Source organism: Euprymna scolopes, chromosome 23, assembly GCF_053919585.1.
Source record: "Euprymna scolopes isolate OS-2025 chromosome 23, ASM5391958v1, whole genome shotgun sequence".
Classification (NCBI taxonomy): Eukaryota; Metazoa; Mollusca; class Cephalopoda; order Sepiida; family Sepiolidae; genus Euprymna; species Euprymna scolopes.
In genome coordinates this window covers 87,389,133-87,408,036 of record NC_136504.1, presented here as the reverse complement: position 1 = coordinate 87,408,036, position 18,904 = coordinate 87,389,133, and the positions used below count along the sequence as shown (strand labels likewise).

Sequence of the window (18,904 nt, the reverse complement as noted above, 5' to 3'; positions counted from 1 at the left end):
GAGATAGTCGGCCGCCATTTTTTAACTATCGAACATCTTGGGGAAACAAAACCAAAAAACTGCCTCACAGCCAAAGTTAAGTGCGGGATTTCATTCCCCTATGGCGTTATGTTTGACCTCATTAAATTTACGCACATGTGTGAACTCATTCACTTAACTTTTTAATTTCAACCCTCGTAGCGTCGAGGTAAGTTATCAGGCTATCACTTTCTTTTCTGCCTTCGCCTCAAGGCTTTGGGTTCGAACATACCTGCCTACCAAAAGTTTTTCTTTTCTTTTACATCTCCAAAACACCCGTGCAATGCCTGGCACCCATGCTAGTTAAAAGAAAAAGAAAAAAGTACCCGTACTGGGCGCGAACCTCAAAAGTGAACACTGTAAGTGAACATGCTATCCATTTGGTTAACATCAAAACGACGTTATGAAGTTGCAAATTTATGTTTTTAAAATGAAGGTAGGAATGAAAAGCATTCATGATTGTAATCGTTAAGAAAAAGTGTTGAAGACAAAATTTTTACTTGCCCCCACCTGTCAAATAAAATGACATATGTACCTAAAAGAATTGATTTAAAAAATTTTTTTACATACGAGCAGTTCATCCTGGCTTTGCTCGGGCCCTTATATACTGTTCATAACTTGCCCTACATGTGAATATACTTTATGTAAGATTTCAAATGTTTAGACCAAAATAATTTTAGTCATTTCATAGAGACCACAGAGGTTATTTTCTTTATAAATTGGACCCTAATTTTGACCCCTTAACATTTATTATTTTGGTGTGAAATCAAAATAAATGTCCATATTACTTACCTTCATCTAAAATTTCAATCTGTAAAGGTCATCTCTTTCAACTTTGACCTTTTGGAAGTCAAATTTTCGCCCCCAAACTGATTAAAATGCTTCTTGCATGTCTGAATACCCGTTATAAATTTTAAATGTTTAGACCCAAAATTGGTTTGCTAAACACCGCAAAGGTCAAATCTTTTGAATTTTGACCCCTCGGCAGCTCAAATTTTCGACCCAAACCAATTAAAAAGTTTGCTCTATCTCTGAATACTCTTTATGTAAAATTTCAAATGTTTAAACCAGAAATTGGCTGAGTAATTCAGTAGAGACTGCAGAGGTAAATTTTTTTTTAAACTTTGACCTCCATTTTAACCCTTGACATTTAGTTTTTGGGCTCAAATCAAATGAAAAAGTTTGATCTATGTCCAAGTAACCTACATTTAAAATTTCAAGTGTTTAGACCCAAAATTGATGGTGTTTGGTAGAGTTTTCAAAGGTCAAATCATTGAAGTATGCCCCCTTAACAGCCAAATTTCTGGCCGAAAACAGATTAAAAAGATTTTCCTAAATCTCAGTACCCCATATGTGAAATCTCGAGTTTCTAAACTGAAAAGTGAGTTATTTGATAGGGAAATGTACACACACACACACACACACACACACACACACACACACACACACACACACACATTTTCATTTTTATAGATATATAGATTATACATCTGGATCCTTGTTCTTTCAGTTGGTACCATATTCATGGTGGTCCATTTTTTATTTTCTTACTTTTAGCTGGACATACACACTAATAACTGACTTTTCTTTATATAATAGACTAACGAGTAATAACATTGGTGAATAACATACTCGCTTATGGACTTCTCTTTTGCGAGTTCGCGTCCGGCACGCATCTTTTTTTTTTGTTTCTGTTTAGTTTTTTTCTATCATTGGATAGCCTTACCATGATAACTATAAAAACGTTTATTTTGAACTTTTTCGAACTGCCCAATAATCACGTTCCATATTTTTAACTGTATCTTTTGTTTTTCAAATTAAAGTGTACTTACCAACTCTACCCTCCATTTCTTCTATTTATTACTTCACGACCAGAAAAACTCAATATGTCTGTCTATCTATCTGCTTTTATTGCATACAAATTTTGCTTTCGGTTTCCATTCTGGCTGATGACACCCTAGTCATAATTTTTTTTTATAAATTAAAATATTATATTTAAGCAGATTTTACTTTTTCGTATTTTTTTTTTATGACCGGGTAATGCCAGGCACCCCATCTCTCTTTTAAATATAGTCATAATACAATAAATAGAGAAATCAATTCGCCTGAGTAATGATTTGTTTATGTAGGGGATACGGGGAACTCTTTCATTTTTTAAAAATTCTTTTTTTTCAAATAACTTTAATTAATTGCTTTTTATATTGACAAAATTATTTCATACATATATAGAGAGAAATAAAATAGGACAATAAAATTATAAATGAATAACACAAACATTAATTTATTATGAACTGATTAAAAGAATATTTATGCAAATTAGGCATTCAGTTAAGTTTTTTTTGTTTGTACTTGTTGCAATATTTTGGACATGTTAATGGGGTATGATCCCAAACAGTCGGACGATTCTATTTATTAACGATGCTGCTAAGAACTGACGAATCAAATTAATTCACGTTCTGCTACCAACCAATCAGAAACCAGAATTGCTTCATAAATATTAAACCTTTTTTGGAGCAATTTCACATGTTCTTTTCCCGGGTTTCGACACAGTAAAAATATTTTGTTCTGTGGAACTGTCTACTACAAACAAGTCACCTACCAGGACTTGTGTGTAACGGCGAACCATCTGAAACTCAAAATGGCTTACACTTCTAGAGTACTATAACGTACAATATTTAAAAATATGTTTTTTTATTGATTTAAATAGCAGTAAACTGTTTTGATGATAATATAGATGTGATAAATGAAAAATAACTTTCACATCTGTTCATTTAGATAGATACCTGGGTCTCTTGAAATAATAATTTTCCTACAATAAACCAAATATAATTATTTGCTTTAAATATCTCATCAAAACTAACTCCCACAGGTCACATTCTCCATATATGTTTTGTATATACTGTTGTTTAGTACTTGGCCTTCGGGCCGGGATCAAAGTGTAGTATCTACTGAGACGTGGGGAGACAAATTCGGCCCTGCACGGAATTGTAATACCCGGTGGCTCAGCTGCCAAGGTATTCGCGTTCTCCGATGATGTCACGGTCTTGTGTCTAGCTTCAAAGACATCGAGATCGTGTCGGAGGCGCTCGCTCAGTATGAAAGAATTACAGGGACCCAGATAAACCGCAGCAAGTCGGTAGGACTGCGGTTGGGTGCCTGGAGTGGCAACGCCAACCTCCCGGTGCCCTTCAGCTGGACAGATGGCCCGGTTCGGATCCTCGGCGTGTGGTTCGGACCGGGTCTCCAGCTTGATAAAAATTGGTTGGAGGTACAGTCAAAGGTGGAGGCTGCAGTCAATTCGTGGCTTCCTAGGAAACTTTCTTTAAAGGGTAGAGCTGAGGCGTGTGCCACTTACGTCTTTCCTCTCATCCTTTACCAACTGGCCGTACTTCCCCTGCCTGCACAACACCTAACAGCTCTTGTTGAACTCTTGTCCTCGCTTCTTTGGGACAGAGGAAGACACTGGGTGAGCAGACAGGTCTGTATTCAACATCCGTGTGAGGAAGGCTTGAAGTGTCATCGAGACGCTGAGAGGCTGGCCTTCTTGAGCCACTATATGCAAGATGACCAACCGTGGCACCCCGTGGTTACTGCCGTCTCCCCGACCTCATTCTTGACCCTTTTATTGAGAGCCGTCGCAGGCCACGGGGAGAATCTGCCTACATGAAAGAGTGCTGAGCCGCGCTAAAACGACTACCAAGGTCTAGCGACCTTGTGACTGCTACCCGTAGGGAACTCCGCAGGGATCTAGTGAAGGGGGCTGCCGACGACCCGCTATGCACGCGTTTGGCTTGGCAGCAGAGTGAATTCTGCTCCGCGTGGAGCTAGGTGCCAGGTTTGAGTCATATGAACAATTCGGAGTTCTCTCTGACCTGGCGATTGGCCTGAAATGCACTTCCACTCAACAACGTACAATGCAGTTCTGGGTTTTTGGAGTCGCCTGATTGTCCCCGTTGTGGGACAACGGCTGTGGAAACGACTGATCATGCTTTCTTCAATTGCCGCAAACTCCGTCGGTACTGGTCATATGTCAGTGAGGTGACGGCTCGCATCGATCCTGAGCATCCTCGCCCAATTACCGTATCCAATGTCGTGGACAATGTGAGGCCACCGTGGGACCGGGAAAGACAAATGGTCTACGTTACAATCCTGGCCGTGGCGAGAATGGTGATTTGGACGTCGCGTCTGCAAGGTTGCTGGGGGGTGTTGTCTTTTTCTGATCAGGATCTGATCGCTTTCTTTAAACACCAACTATGGGTGAAGATCAGATGTGATAGAAGAAGGCTGCATCGCGCGGCATTTGACAGAAGATGGATACATGTAGCAAGTCTGTGTGTATGAAGAGGAGCCAAATTTGAATACGTGCTCCTCGCCTAGGTGTGGAACGCTCAGTTCCGTAAAGTAAAATTTAACAAATAGCCTCTCAGCTAGCTGAGTGTGTGTTCCATCCCTCTCTGATTAGGAAGCCTCCAAGATCCCCACCCCCTCCTTCTTGCAATTTTTGTTTTCACCCCCTCCTCTAAATTTCACTCATCTTTGAGAGAAAGAAATAAAAACTAACCCCCATTCCTTACCCACAAAATTTTCTTTTCTCCATTCACCACCATCTAGAGGGCATCCTCACTTAGAGACTGACCCGCAGAAGCCAAGTTCCTTTTACAAACCTAGTGGAACGGGCAGTCTATCAACTAGACGGGGTTGGGAGGGTCCTACTAATCACCCCCCACCTTTTTTTCCCCCGCCCTCTACACAAATGAATTATTGTACCATTTTTATTGTTATCTTTTTTTTTTTTTACACGTCAATAAAAAATGTTTTAAAAATTGGGAGTTAAGTAGGATGTCCCCCCAGTATGAAAGGGTGAATGCGGTATTATGGTGAAAGATACTAGCTGGGAGAAACTTTTAATTTTGTTTAGTTCTGGATTGACAAGGATGACCAACGACACCCACAATCTCCCCCCCCCCTTTTTAGTTGGCCATGTGCCTAAGTTTTTTGTTCATTGTTGATTTTCAATATATTTTTAACATGAATAAAGGATTTAATATCTCAAAGTGTAGTATCTGTTCCGGCAGATACTGCAAGCAAAGACCATATGTGGGGGCAATCCCACATATAAGACCTTGGTCAATGTAGGGGCAACCCTTCATACCAATTGTCACTATCCAGCTCCCCTACTCCCCGGGGAGTTGGTCCCCATTTCCCCTTCACTCCTCACATTAAAAATCGGCCTTGTTCCTAATTTGCTCGGTGGGGGAGCAAATAAATACCCTGTTCTGCAGATGCTGCACTTAAGATAATTTGTCCCAGTCAATGGAGGGGAAACCCTTTATACTGGGACAATTATTATTTTTGGTAACCAGAGTGCCCCCTTTTTGCCTACTTTTAAGGGAGCTGGTTTTTACCCCACATTAAAAACGGCTTTGTGCCTAATTTGCTTTGGTGGGGAAGCAAATAAATACAATATACTGTTGTTTAGTATAAATTCGATTTTAATATTCCTGAATACAATATGTAGTACATGCACAACACTAATTTTCCAATGATCAGTGGTCCAACACCTATTTTAATCTGGACAAAATCATGAAAAAGAACTTGATAATCCTTTTGCTACAAGACTAATTGACTGGCAGTCAACAGATGTCTTTGTGTGTGGCGCACTGTGAATTTGTTTGAACTGCACCTGTAGGTTATAGTTTGTGTTTATGTTGAGATTGTATCTTATTTTGTTTAAATTTAACCCTAGGTATGGCTTGATAGTCGAATTCAAGTGACAGCTGCTGTGTTAAGTGTAAACATTCATATATTAATCTCTTTCATTTTATTCACCAAACCTGTGGCATAATGGATAAAGTATTAGGTAAAATTCAGTTCTAAGTGAAACTCTTTTGGAGGTTGAAAGGTCAATCGTCAGTGCAGTTTATGCTAAGAATACAATTGCAAATTACTTGAGACTTTTACCCAGTTATGGCCAGCAGAACGAGAGCATGCTACTCCTGTGAATTAAATGAGTTCTGTTTGAAATTCCGTGCAGATTCCTGAGTTTGACAGCAAGATTTTCGAGTTCAACAAGATACACCTGAAGAAGATTGGAGGTTGCATTGTCGGAAACATTGTGCAAATAACACTCAAGATGAAAACAGTAGTCTGAATACTCCATATCATAAATAATCAATCCTCATCTTAAAAATTCAGAAAACTAATCCCATGAGTGTCAATATGTTCAACTTTAATTTCCAAGTATCTTCCCAATATTACAACTTGTTTGTGTGTTATTCCATTTTATAATTATCTACCAGATAGTTTAACATTATTAGCAAATCATTCCATACCTACTGATCCTAAGCTGTAGGCATAATTATTCAGTACTTAAGCAGTGCATATGTTCTAACCAGTTATTACAATTTCAGTTATTTATTTACCATTAAAAGAAAACCTAACTTGATCTCTATATTACTATGTATCATTATTATAAAGATTCAGTGAAAAGTTGTTGCAATGAATTTTATATGAACAAAGTTTGCTTCCATGCGTCATTTTTGTATGTTTTTTTGTTTTCTGAAAGGTAATGGGTTGGCCCAATGTTTTGATTGACTTTATCTATTAACTAGTGGGCCACCTGGCATTGCCCGGTTGTAAAAGACGCTTAAATATGATATTTTGATTAATGCAGATTTCATATTTATTATTATATTATATTCGACCCAATACATGATTTGAGGAGTTAAAAAAGAATGACTTGTGCGTCACCACCAGGAATCGAAACCAAAACATTTAGCTTACGATTTACTTTTTCCTTTGACATTAATTCCTGAGCTTTGAAGACAAGTTTGTTGCAAGGCTAAAAATTAAAACATGAACCAATAGCTATTACGTTACGCATGCATGTTTGTAATGCCATCATTTGACTTTCACTTGGCAAATTCCAGTTTTTTTAATTTTCACTCTTTTGTACCGATTTTCCCCAAGTAAAGCCCAAATATAAAGTTTCACATGGGTTCGAATACCCTATATATTAAGTTTCATGTCCGTAGACCAAAAATTGACAGGAGTTTGGTAGGCAAAATTTTTTAAACATATACATATATATATGCATATATAAATATATATAGAAAGAGGTTTGTGTTTGCTATAACCTTTTTACACAAATATTACGCAAGTATAAATCATGTAGAATATCTGCATGAATAGAATTACACGTAATAGTTAACTAAGGATGATCATCCCATAAGAAAATAAAAAAAAATAATAGAGAATTAATTAAAATGAATGTTTAAAGAATATGCAAATTAGCTAGATCTTTTGCAGATGAATGCAATTCCATAACCCTTATACAGCAAAATTGTATTTCATTTTTAAATAAATAGAAAAAAGAGTTTTTAATATGAATATCGATCTATATATCTATAAAAGTAAAAGTGTCTGTGTGTGTGTCTGTCTGTGTACATTTCCCTACACAATATCTGTCAATTTTCAGTCTACAGACTCGAAATTTGATATATAGGGTACTGAGATTTGGGAAAATCTTTGTAATCGGTTTTCAGCCAGAAAGTAAGGAGTCAAAGCTCAACAATTTAACCTTTGAAAACTCTACCAAACTTCTACGCCAATTTTTTGTCTAAAAACTTGAAATTTTAGATATAGGTTCTTTGGACATGGATCTAACTTAATAACTTGATTTGAGCCCAAAACAATAAGTGTTAAGGGGTCATATTAGGGGTCAAAGTTAAAAAAAAAATTAACCGCGCTTTTTTTTTTTGCTCAACATACACCTCCAAACACCCAGACAACGCCGGGCTGAAATGCTAGTACACACAAAACAAAAAAAAATTATAGGAGTATAGATTATTGTTTCAATTCTTTAATTTTAATTTACCACAAGATGACATAATACAAGGATTTTACTTGTGCTCAAAACCTGTATTTTTAATTACACCCTGTGGAAATGGATTTGTGAACTGATAGCACACAAGATGATAAATTTACAAATTTTCAACCATGTTTGAACGGTTATAATTTGGTGGATAATTTAGGCATTACTAAAATAAATTTAGTATCATTGTTAATATTTTGCAAAGATCTATATGCTCATGTTAGAAGTTTTAGATATAACTAGCAAGGGTACCTTGCGTTACCTGGTCATAAAATACACTTAAATATGTTTTAATTCATACAAATTTTGTATTTATTATCATAGTCAATAATTTCATGTTATATTACATCCAATATATAGTTATGATTTCAAAAGTAAAAATAAAATATGATTTGAGTACTAGCAGATAACACCAAAACATAACAAAACATAGTTTCATGAATGAAACGATGTCTACAAATTATGCAAAGATTGAAGTTTATTTGCACTCTAATATGGTTGAACTGTGGAAAATAGTGTGAATTTTATGAAATGCAAACTGGTTTCTGTGACAACAATGTTTTATATAGACAAGATACAAGCAAGGGCGGTCGAACAGTCCTCAAAGTTTTATAATTATATAAATGAAAATAAAAGTTTAGGTTTGGAATTCCTGCTCTAACATGTTCTTAAAAAAAAAATTTGATCTCTTTTTTTTTGTTGATCTAACATTGTCTTTTTTATTGACATAAGGAGACCATTATAAGTAAATGATAGATGTGAGCGATCAATCTGTATCCTTTCCACCACACCTGCATTTATCATTCTTAATCATTAAGTCTCATGACTGTAAGCCGATAGGACATTTGTCATAAATCATGCAATCTAACCAGCTGATTCAAATCAATTTTCAAAGCTTGTGAGATGGTTTAGCAACAGCTAATTATTTTTTTTTATTATTTTTTTAAAATCTTTTCACCTTAAACGGTGTATTGCCTCTTGGTTGTAAGGGCTACTATTTGGAATTGTATCTAATAGGGAATTGTAGGAAGTTGAATAATGAGACGTCTGTTCATATTGCACTTAAACTTTTATATAAGAGTACAGTTAAGAAAGCAGGAAACAGAGGGAATTCCAAAATCTTACAGTTCGAGGAAAGAATCTATTAGAGTAGAAGGCTTTCCAGCCTCATGGGACAGTGAATTGAGTGAGGGGTTCCTGTGAAAGAACAATGAAGGAGTGGAATTTTGCTGCTTGTCGGGTTGGTTGAGAGTGTGAAGGTCAAGAGGGAACAAGTGCTATGAGTTCATCAGAACACATTCCATTAAAGTACTTATAAAACAAGCGTAGGGATGCAACGTTGTAGCTATGGGTCAGAGCTTGGGGATTAGCCAATATTTTTCATTTTTACAAGGGATTCACCACTTATCAAGACTTGAAGGCCACTTGAGGATAAGAGTTAATGAGTGTACAGTAGTAATTGAGACAACAGCATAGTGATCGTTAGTGGTAGATATTAGGTAGAATTTGATTATTGAAGGGGATGGCTCAACAAGAACTTGTTTATATTGAACTTGAAGATAGTCATGTTGTAGTCAGCTGGAAAGCAGGCCAATGCAACAGAGTGCCACAGGCGGGCAGTTCTAGGAAAGAAGCTTTGTTCTCAGAATCTGCGTTTAGATTTAAATACAGATAGAGAGTTGGGAGAAACTGTTGATGGTCGTTCTAGCTAGATGAGTGATTTTCGTGAAAGTTTCACCGGGGGGAGGAGAGGGGGGGCCTATAAATTGAAGCGCAAATGAGTACTTAACATGAAAATAATGGTAGAGCAGAGACGGGCTCACAATATTTCTTCTGTGGGAAAGAGGTTGCAGAAAAGGACATTTCTACTAGGTTTCGAAGCTGATTTTGGACTCTATCAAGGCAGAATAGGGTGCCCCGAGCAGCTCCACTCCAGATGTGGCAATAGTACTCTATTTTATTTGTATTTGGCTATTTTACAGGTAGAGAATTGAGTCGGGAGTTAGATACATTCTGGAGCGGTAGAATGATACAACAATTTTTCCAGCAACCTGGGCAATAGATTTGATATAAGTCTTTCATTTTTGGTCTGGAGTGACGGTTAGTTCTAGAAGTGGGGTGCTTCTTTGAGACGAGAGCCATTTATATCAATTGGGGCCCAAGTGGGGCTCAAAGCATGGGTGGTGAAACGGTAGAAGCTTGGTTTTAAATTCATTAAAATTAACTAGTTACCTTTTGCCACATTGCACCATATGCTCAAGGTCTGTACTGAGATGCAGAAGACCAATCTTCAGTATTTTTAAATACTGGATAGACAAATGAGATTTTCCAAGTTGTTGGGAAGTATTTCTCTTTTAGGCATCAATTGAACAGCTTTGCAAGCATGAGTGCTAGTTCCAGTCGCAGCTTTTTGAGTACTATTACTGAAATATTGTCAGGATTAGTTGCTTTGCTGGCATGAAGATTTTTGATTAGCATGGCAAATTAAAAAACAGATATGTAGATGTCGCACTGATTATTTTTGGTCTTGGGAGGAAATTTGGGAGGTAGGTAGTTCTGATAGCATAGGTTTGAGTTTGCTGCAAAGTTCTTGGCAAAGAGTTTGTCTTTGTCAGATACTGACAAAATCACCTCAGACCCATTGATGATGATTAGGATAGAGGATATGCATCTGTTCAAGATCTTGTTATTTGCGAAAACTCCTGGGAGTCAAGTTTGTATTATTCTACGTTGAACTTGATAGACTGAGCATTTTACTGTCTTGCATTTTCTATAATCCTTTGGTCGTGAGTGTTGGCAGTTTTAAGGCCAATCTAGTTTCAAAACATCTATTACGTTTAAAACAATTAATGTAGTTTCTATCTATGATGGCGGCAGCACATTCAGGGGTGTACCATGATTGGCTGCTTGGTTCCTGTTGAAAGGTTTTGGAGAATATATAGCTGTCTATGCTGACAGTTAAGTCGGATACTATATTGGATACTTTCGTTTTAAACATTGTGTAGGGGTAGGCTCGATATGAACATTCAGAAATCGTTCCAGTCGGCCATTGACTATCTATATACTGTTCGATGAGGTTTTGTTATACTTTGCTTTTATCATTACTAAAACAACTGAGTGATAAAACGATCCTAGCGTAGACAGAACTCAGTATGAGCGCAGTTCCGAGTATACCGTTAGAGTACCAGAGTGGGTTCGTTAATAATCTGTGTCAAGTCATAAGCAAGGGAGAAATCATGACAGAACCTCCCATCATCATTTGTCGTGTTTGAGTGGTCTAGCCATTCAACATTATTATAGATGTGAATGATAGCTGGGATATGAGCAGACAAGGTATTATCAATTTGTATAACAATGTTCTCAAAGATAGCTACTCCATCATGATGGGGATGGTAGAGGGCAAATATAAATGCTGTGTTGAAAGGGCTACTCTAAAGCATATGTACCGATGTTTGGGGTCTTCTTTGGAGATGTCCGTAGCACTGAGAAAACTATCCCTAATTTAGTTTGGAGACTCTTTTTCGAACCCTATATAACTAGTGGTACAACTTATATGAATATACATTCGGGTCCTTGCACTGAAGAATGATATATCTGAAGTCCTAACAAGCCAGATCTGTTGAACAGTCAGATTGTCTATGATAAAAGATTTTTACAAAGTTTTTACAGATTTTTTTGCTACTACTAACATGATTATATTTATTTTTATCATTATTATTTATATTTATGATTATATTAATTATATTAAAAGCAAGTCTCACGGACATAGTTGTGAAAAGCATACAGAAAAATAAAGTAACTTTCTTTATAAACAAGTGCTTGCTATAAAAAAACATAGCTCAAGTTCATAAAGATGGCGACTATGTTTTTTCAACAATTTTCATTTTGTTGTTTCATGTAACTTGTTATGACTTGTTTTTATTATTTTGATATTTATGAAGAGAAGATACGATGCTAAAATAATAACATTATTAAGAAATCTATTCTTAATATGGGGATGGAATGGGATTGGTGTTTTATAATTATTCTGTACTTTTACTTAACAATTAAATCAACAAAAGATACTGTAAAACTTGAATTTAACTTAAAAATACTATCAGAAAATAGCACAATACCTTTCTTGCATAAGCAGAATTATTTCTTTTGAAAACATGGTTTTAATAAATGAAAAGGTTAAAAACAATGTCAAAACTGCAAGTATTATTTCTTTCTAAAGAGTTCACTTCTATAAGTAAAAAATAATACTTGAGCTGAGATCGGAATCAAAACCTAAAAACAGTGAAGCCAGTACAATAACCATTACACCAGCTTGACAGGATCTTTAAATGTATTTTTAAACCTACTTATCCTTAACATAACGAACCTGTTTCTCAACCGCGCATGCACAGTCGTGAAACAGTTGACAAACAGATAAAAATCTGACTATGCCCATGTACCAATTTTTCAATTATCAGTCATTTTTTCCGAATGAAACCAATTAAAAAGTTTTTCACATGTCTGAATATTCTATTCAAGTCTGTAAATCAAAAATTTGTTGAGTATATAGGTTGAGAAGTGTCCTCACACACACACATTTTCTCTTTTATAGCTATATAGATTACATATGCAAGGAAGTTTACGATTTTTTTAAATCATCAATTCTTTGAGGTACATATGTCATATTATTTGAGTGGTGGTGGGGCAAGTAAACATCTTTCTCTTCAACGCTTTTTCTTAACAATCGATTACATATGCATCGAAGGATTTTAAGTAAAATGAAAGAACCGAGATATAGGCTCGGTTTTCTTTTCAACAAAGTTTATTTACACCAAATAAATAAGTGGAATTCCTATTTCAGCCAAAGAAATTCTTTAGTGAAATGAGTTTTTACATTGTTTTTAACCTTTTCATTTATTAAAACCATGTTTTTAAAAGGAATAATTCTGCTTATGCAAGAAAGGTACTGTGCTATTTTCTGATAGTATTTTTAAGTTAAATTCAAGTTTTACAGTGTCTTTTGTTGATTTAATTGTTAAGTAAAAGTACAGAATAATTATAAAACACCAATCCCATTCCATCCCCATATTAAGAATAGATTTCTTAATAATGTTATTATTTTAGCATCGTATTATCTCTTCATAAATATCGAAATAATAAAAACAAGTCATAACAAGTTACATGAAACAACAAAATGAAAATTGTTGAAAAAACATAGTCGCCATCTTTATGAACTTGAGCTATGTTTTTTTATAGCAAGCACTTGTTTATAAAGAAAGTTACTTTATTTTTTTGTATGCTTTTCACAACTATGTCCGTGAGATTTGCTTTTAATTTTTTTTCACTAAATGAAAGAACTTACATGTTTTGTGTTGAAGACTAGTTAGTTGTTAATAAGCACACATTATAAATAAGCAGATAAAAATGTATAATAAAGAACACAAGAGAGTTGTATGCTCAGTCCGTCAAGTCCAAAGCAGTGGCTTGGTTCCATCAGTTTTGGCAAATAGCGAACAGAATCCTGAACAGAAGCGTGTGCTCTATCCCAACTATTATCAGTGGACCTGAAGTAACTCTTTGCCAAGAACTTTGCAGCTAATTCTACCCTATGCGACCAAGGCTACCAACCCCCCAATATTTCCTTCTGTATCAGAAAAATTTCTATGCGACATACAAATATCTGTGCGTGATGTTGCCAAGCTAATCAAAAACCTTGATTCCAGTAAAGCAACTGGCCCTGACGGCATTCCTATTATAGTGCTAAAAAAGCTTCAACCAGAACTAGCTCCCATATTTACAAAGCTGTTTAAGCGTTATCTTAAGGAGAATTACTTCCCGTCACCCTGGAAAACCTCATCTGTATTTAAGAATTCAGGTGATCGCTCATCTCCCTCTCAGTACAGACCAATAAGTCTCCTATACATCATGAGTAAGTTGCTAGAATCTGTTAAATAGAGAAATAGTCAACAACCTCAGCAAAAATAAACTTCTTAGTGACATACAATGTGGTTTCCATTCTGCTAGATCTACATCAGATGTGCTTACGGTTATATCTCATAGGATTAGCGAATCTCTTGACAGAGGCTTCCTTTCTAGGGCAGTTGCTCTTGACATATCAAAGGCCTTTGATAGAGTATAGCATAAAGGTTTACTTCACAAGATCTCCTGTTACAGTATAGGTGGAAATGTCTTCTCAATTATTAAATCATTTCTCTCTGATAGGTTCATAAGAGTAGTGATTGATTAGCAGAAATCAGAAGCTCACAGTATTAATGCTGGTGTTCCTCAGGGAACCATCCTGAGCCCAACTCTTTTCCTAATCTACATCAATAATTTTCCAAATCACATCCTTAGATCATTTGTAGACATTTATACTAAATGACACTATCATCTATGGCAGTACATCAAAGGCCATAAATGACCAAGTTCTCTCTGATTCTCTCTCCTCTGATCTTGAGCATGTGATACAGTGGGGAAAGAGGTGGCTGGTTACTTTTAATGCATCTAAAACCAAGCTTTTGTTTTTATATCATCAGTGTTCTGATCCCCATCTGGCATCAATTGAAATGAATGGCTCTCATCTTGAGGAGACTCCATATCCTGGGCTTGAGCATTAGTCCTGATCTGAAAATCGGTTGCCAAGGTCACTGGGAAAATGGTGGGATCCTTCTACTGATCTATTAGATATCTCACTGCTGATGCAATTTTCTACCTATATAAGCCAGGTACGTCCAAGGATGGAGTACTGTTGACACATCTGGCCAGGAGCTGCTAGAAAGATTTTATCCTGCCTTGACAGAGTTCAAAACAGACTTAGTAGCCTAGTGGGGGATGCCCTTTCCTCTTCCCTGCAACCTCTTTTTCAAAGAATAGACATTGCAAGCCTTTATCTTTATTTTCATGGCCAGTGCTTGTCTGAACTCCAATCTATGCTCCTCCCTCATCAAACTTTCACGAGAAACATTCATCTAGCTGAAACCACTGTCAACAATTTTCCCCACATATTTTTATCTGAAACGTAGATTCCATGAACAAAGTTTCTTGTTTCTTTTTTTAGAGCTGCACACCTGTGGAACTCTCTTCCATTTGCCTGCTTTCCAACTAAGTATAATATGGTTGTCTTCAAGTCTAATGTAAACAAGTTCTTGATGAGCCATTCCCTTAAATAATCCAAGTTACCAAATTTCCACTACTAACAATTACTACGACATTGTCCCATTGACCCCTGTGTGCTTATTAACCCTTATCCTCGAGTGGATTCTGGGCCTTGATAAATGGAGACTCCTTTGTTTTAAAAAAAAAAAAAAAAAAAAAAAAAAGGAGCTGCTAGAGGTAGCTTATCCTGCCTTGACAGAGTTCCAAATAGACTTTGTAGCTTAGTGGGGGATGCCCTTTTCTCTTCCTTGCAACCTCTTTCCTACAGAAGAGACGTTGCAAGCCTGTCTCTGCTTTAGCATTATTTTCATGGCAAGTGCTCGTCTGAGTTTCAGTCTATGGTCCCCCTCGACAAACTTTCACAAAAAATACTCGTCTAGCCAAAACCACTATCAATAATTCCCCCACTCTTTATCTGTGCGTAAATGTAAACGTAGATTCCATGAACAAAGCTTCTTTCTTAGAACTGCATGCCTATAGAACCATTTTCCGTTTGCTTGATTTCCAGCTGACTACAATTTAATTGTCATCAAGTCCAATGTAAACAAGTTCTGGATGAACCGTCCCCCTAAGTAATCCAATTAACCAAATTTCCACTACTTACGATTACTATGCTATAATCCCATTGACTAATGTACAACCATTAACTCTTATCCTCGAGTGGTCTCCTATGTAAAAAAAAAATGAAAACGTTCTTGGATACACTAAGGTCACTCGAGAAAATATTTTGGTTTGGAACTAAAGCATTTTCTTTTACTTTTGTTCGCATCAGTTTTTTTTTTTTTTAGATCATCAAATTCTTTCTGTATATGCCATTATTAAGATATCTATATTATATTTCTCTTTGTCTAACTGTTCAACTTTTTCTTGGAAACTACTGGATCGATCTCGCTGAAATTTTGTATGACCCGTTATGATAAAGTGCAGCAAACTAAATATTGTGGTATCTGTTTGATACATAATTAGGGATTAATAGAGATTTCTTTTTCAAGTTCAACTTTTTCTCAGTAACTACTGAGTCAATGTCGATCTGGCTCAAATTTTGCATAGATCTTTGTTATAATAATGTGTAGCAAACTATTGTAGTATCTGTTCGATGTACAGTTAAGGATTAATAAGGATTAGTATGTAAGTTCTACTTTTTGTTGGAAACTACTGAGCTGATCTTGCTATAAATGCTGTATTGGACGTTGTCGTTATAAGATGCAGAAAATTAAGTATTATAATATTTGTTCAATACGTCGTTAAAGTCTATTACAGACTAATATTTGATGGAAAACTGTGCATAGATTTAAATATATTTAATGATCAATTTGGTTAAAGCACTTATTATAAGTTAACAGACTATAACTTTTGCTAATTTTTTTATGGGTTAAAAAGTCTAGTAATTTACGTCAAGGGTGTAAGTTCAGTTATAGAAGCGTTGATTTAATTTGAATAAAATAAAATATGCATCAAGTGTGATTGAAAGCAAAATTACAATGCAATTTTACAAAAATAAACAAATATTTTACTTGTTTGAAATTTATAATTTAAATATATTTTCGAGGTATATAACTCACACCTCTGGCGTTAATCTTGCGTAGCCAATGCACCATTCCCTGCATTCCAAAATAAAACCGCTAAGAGACAACGCGTGGATCTTTACTACTGACTTTTCTTTCTCCAACTTTATAACATGGCAAGAAAAAAGAAGAAAAAAAAGAAACAAACAGAATACTGAGGATGGAGTTTAACTCCGAAATATATTTAAATCATAAATTTCAAACAAGTAAAATATTTGTTTATTTTCATAAAATTGCGTAATTTGGTTTTCAAGTACACTTGATGCGTATTTTATTTTATTCTAGTAATTAAATTTTTTTCATGTGTATTGCTAATCCAAAGGAGGTGCTCATGCCTGATAGAGGGCACTTAGAGTTAAACCGAACGTGTTTCCCACTGCACCAATATGTGGAACAAGTCCAGAATGTGCTAAAAACCAGCTTCCCTTCTGCTTGGGTATAAAAGTAGCTACAAGTGGATCTATCGGTGTTTGTCAGTATAAGCAACCAGCAATAACCACCTACTCCAAAAAGAGGAGGTAATGTCTGGGAGGTTGCACCTACTAAGACCAAACTAAATGATCCCTGATTTTGACAAATAAAGGATCTGACGATTCAATTTATGCCCTAAGTTGTCATAATGATGCCACAATGTACCTCGACTGGTATAGATGAAAAGAGTCTCATGTGTGTAAACAATTTTCAGATCTTATCCCATCCCCTCCTTCTCTGACAGTCATACTCTTAAAATTCTTGACCTCTTTGTGTTGGCCTCTCATATTCAATTAATTACACAATAGTAAAATTGGACTTTGCTCCTATCACAGTCACTTATCAAATTATGAAAGTAGAAACAAACTTTTTAAGACTTGATTTAGTTGTAATCAAGCTGATGAGTTTCTGTAGTACAGGAACACTGATTTCTAAGGCTCCTTCGAGTTATTTCAGTTTTTATGTTTTTTTTTTAGATCACTCAAGTTAAGCGACATTGAGCCTTGTCAGTACTGAATGGGTGACCATTTCGGAATATCATGTGCTAAGTATGAAAAGATCTTGGATTTCCTCTTGCCACTAGACTCGAGCAATGCTGATTCAGCAGAGGTGTGTTTGGAGATTGTGCAACCCTTGCTTCACAGTTATCCATTGTCTCTCTCAACTGAATAGAGGTCTCTCTTCTGGGTGGTTTACGATAGACGTCCAAATCTTACTAACTTGCTGTTTTTAGGTTTTTTTTTTTGAGATCAAGATTAATATCTTCTGTTTTCAGATTTGAAAGATGTTTGATGAGGATTTTATAGTCTAACAAGGGTTGTTCAATCTCCAACTGCAATTCCTAAAAATGACTTGACGCACTATATATAAGTGTAAAAGACTGATGTTATTTCAGAGTTTTCTGTCTCCTAGATAAGTTTCATTATAAAGCCTAGGGAGACTAGTCTACCCTACTATTCATATTCAGCTTAAAACTGCTTTTTTACATACTGGCATGTGTTGGAAAGGCACATTTTCACATATATCCCAATAGATTATAATAGATTCATACAACTAAAAGATGCATGGCATTATCACCTGAAAAACCCCCTGAAAACAAGCAAGTCAATCTCTGAGTGGGAACTAGTGAGAGATAAAAGAAAATAGGGATGGTGAATAGGCAACGATTGTGATTGCTAATGTAAAGATTTTTTGGTGAAAGTGCACTGGTTGACCACTGGAACACTTACCTTTAAGAATTTGGGATTAAATTGTTAGGTTAAAGTACAGAATAGTTACAAAACACTCTCCCTTCTCCATGTTAAATAATACGTTTTTAAATAATTAACCCCAAAACATAATACATTCAACAACAAATACCCAACTTCTTAAAGGTGGTCAACCAGATCACTTTTACTGTTTTTTTATTTAATAAAATACTTTATACCTCCAGTTTTGAAGTGCTGTGAATGTTTTGACAGGGTGATTACATCATATGGAGTTCATATTTAAACAAGGTTTTTGCAATTTTCACCCAGAATTTCTTAAGTCTGATTGCAAGAAGACATCCAAAATGATCAGAATAATGTTGGGATAAGCGGAAACGAACTGGTGTCATTTATAGAATTTTCTTTTTTCTAAACAGGGTTTTCTATCAAGGCTTGAGAATCCAGTCTTCCCTAGTATTTTATCCTTAGTTAGGAAGTATAGCAATGTATTCATACTTTTATCAAAGGTATTGAAGACAAATGACTGTTGCAGCCCCTTAAGGAATTTGAACATGATGTAGTTTCTCTCGTACAGAACCTCTTCTAGTGCAACAAAGAGAGTGAGTTTGATTTTTTTTTATGCATGTGTCGCCCCTAAA

General features: G+C 35.7%; 1 protein-coding gene across 2 annotated transcripts in view; it reads left to right on the top strand.

Moving 5' to 3' along the window:
- The window catches only part of LOC145246045 (armadillo-like helical domain-containing protein 3), a 148,580-nt gene that overhangs the window by 23,244 nt on the left and 106,432 nt on the right, over nucleotides 1–18,904 (top strand). The gene's annotated exons all lie outside the window — the stretch shown is intronic.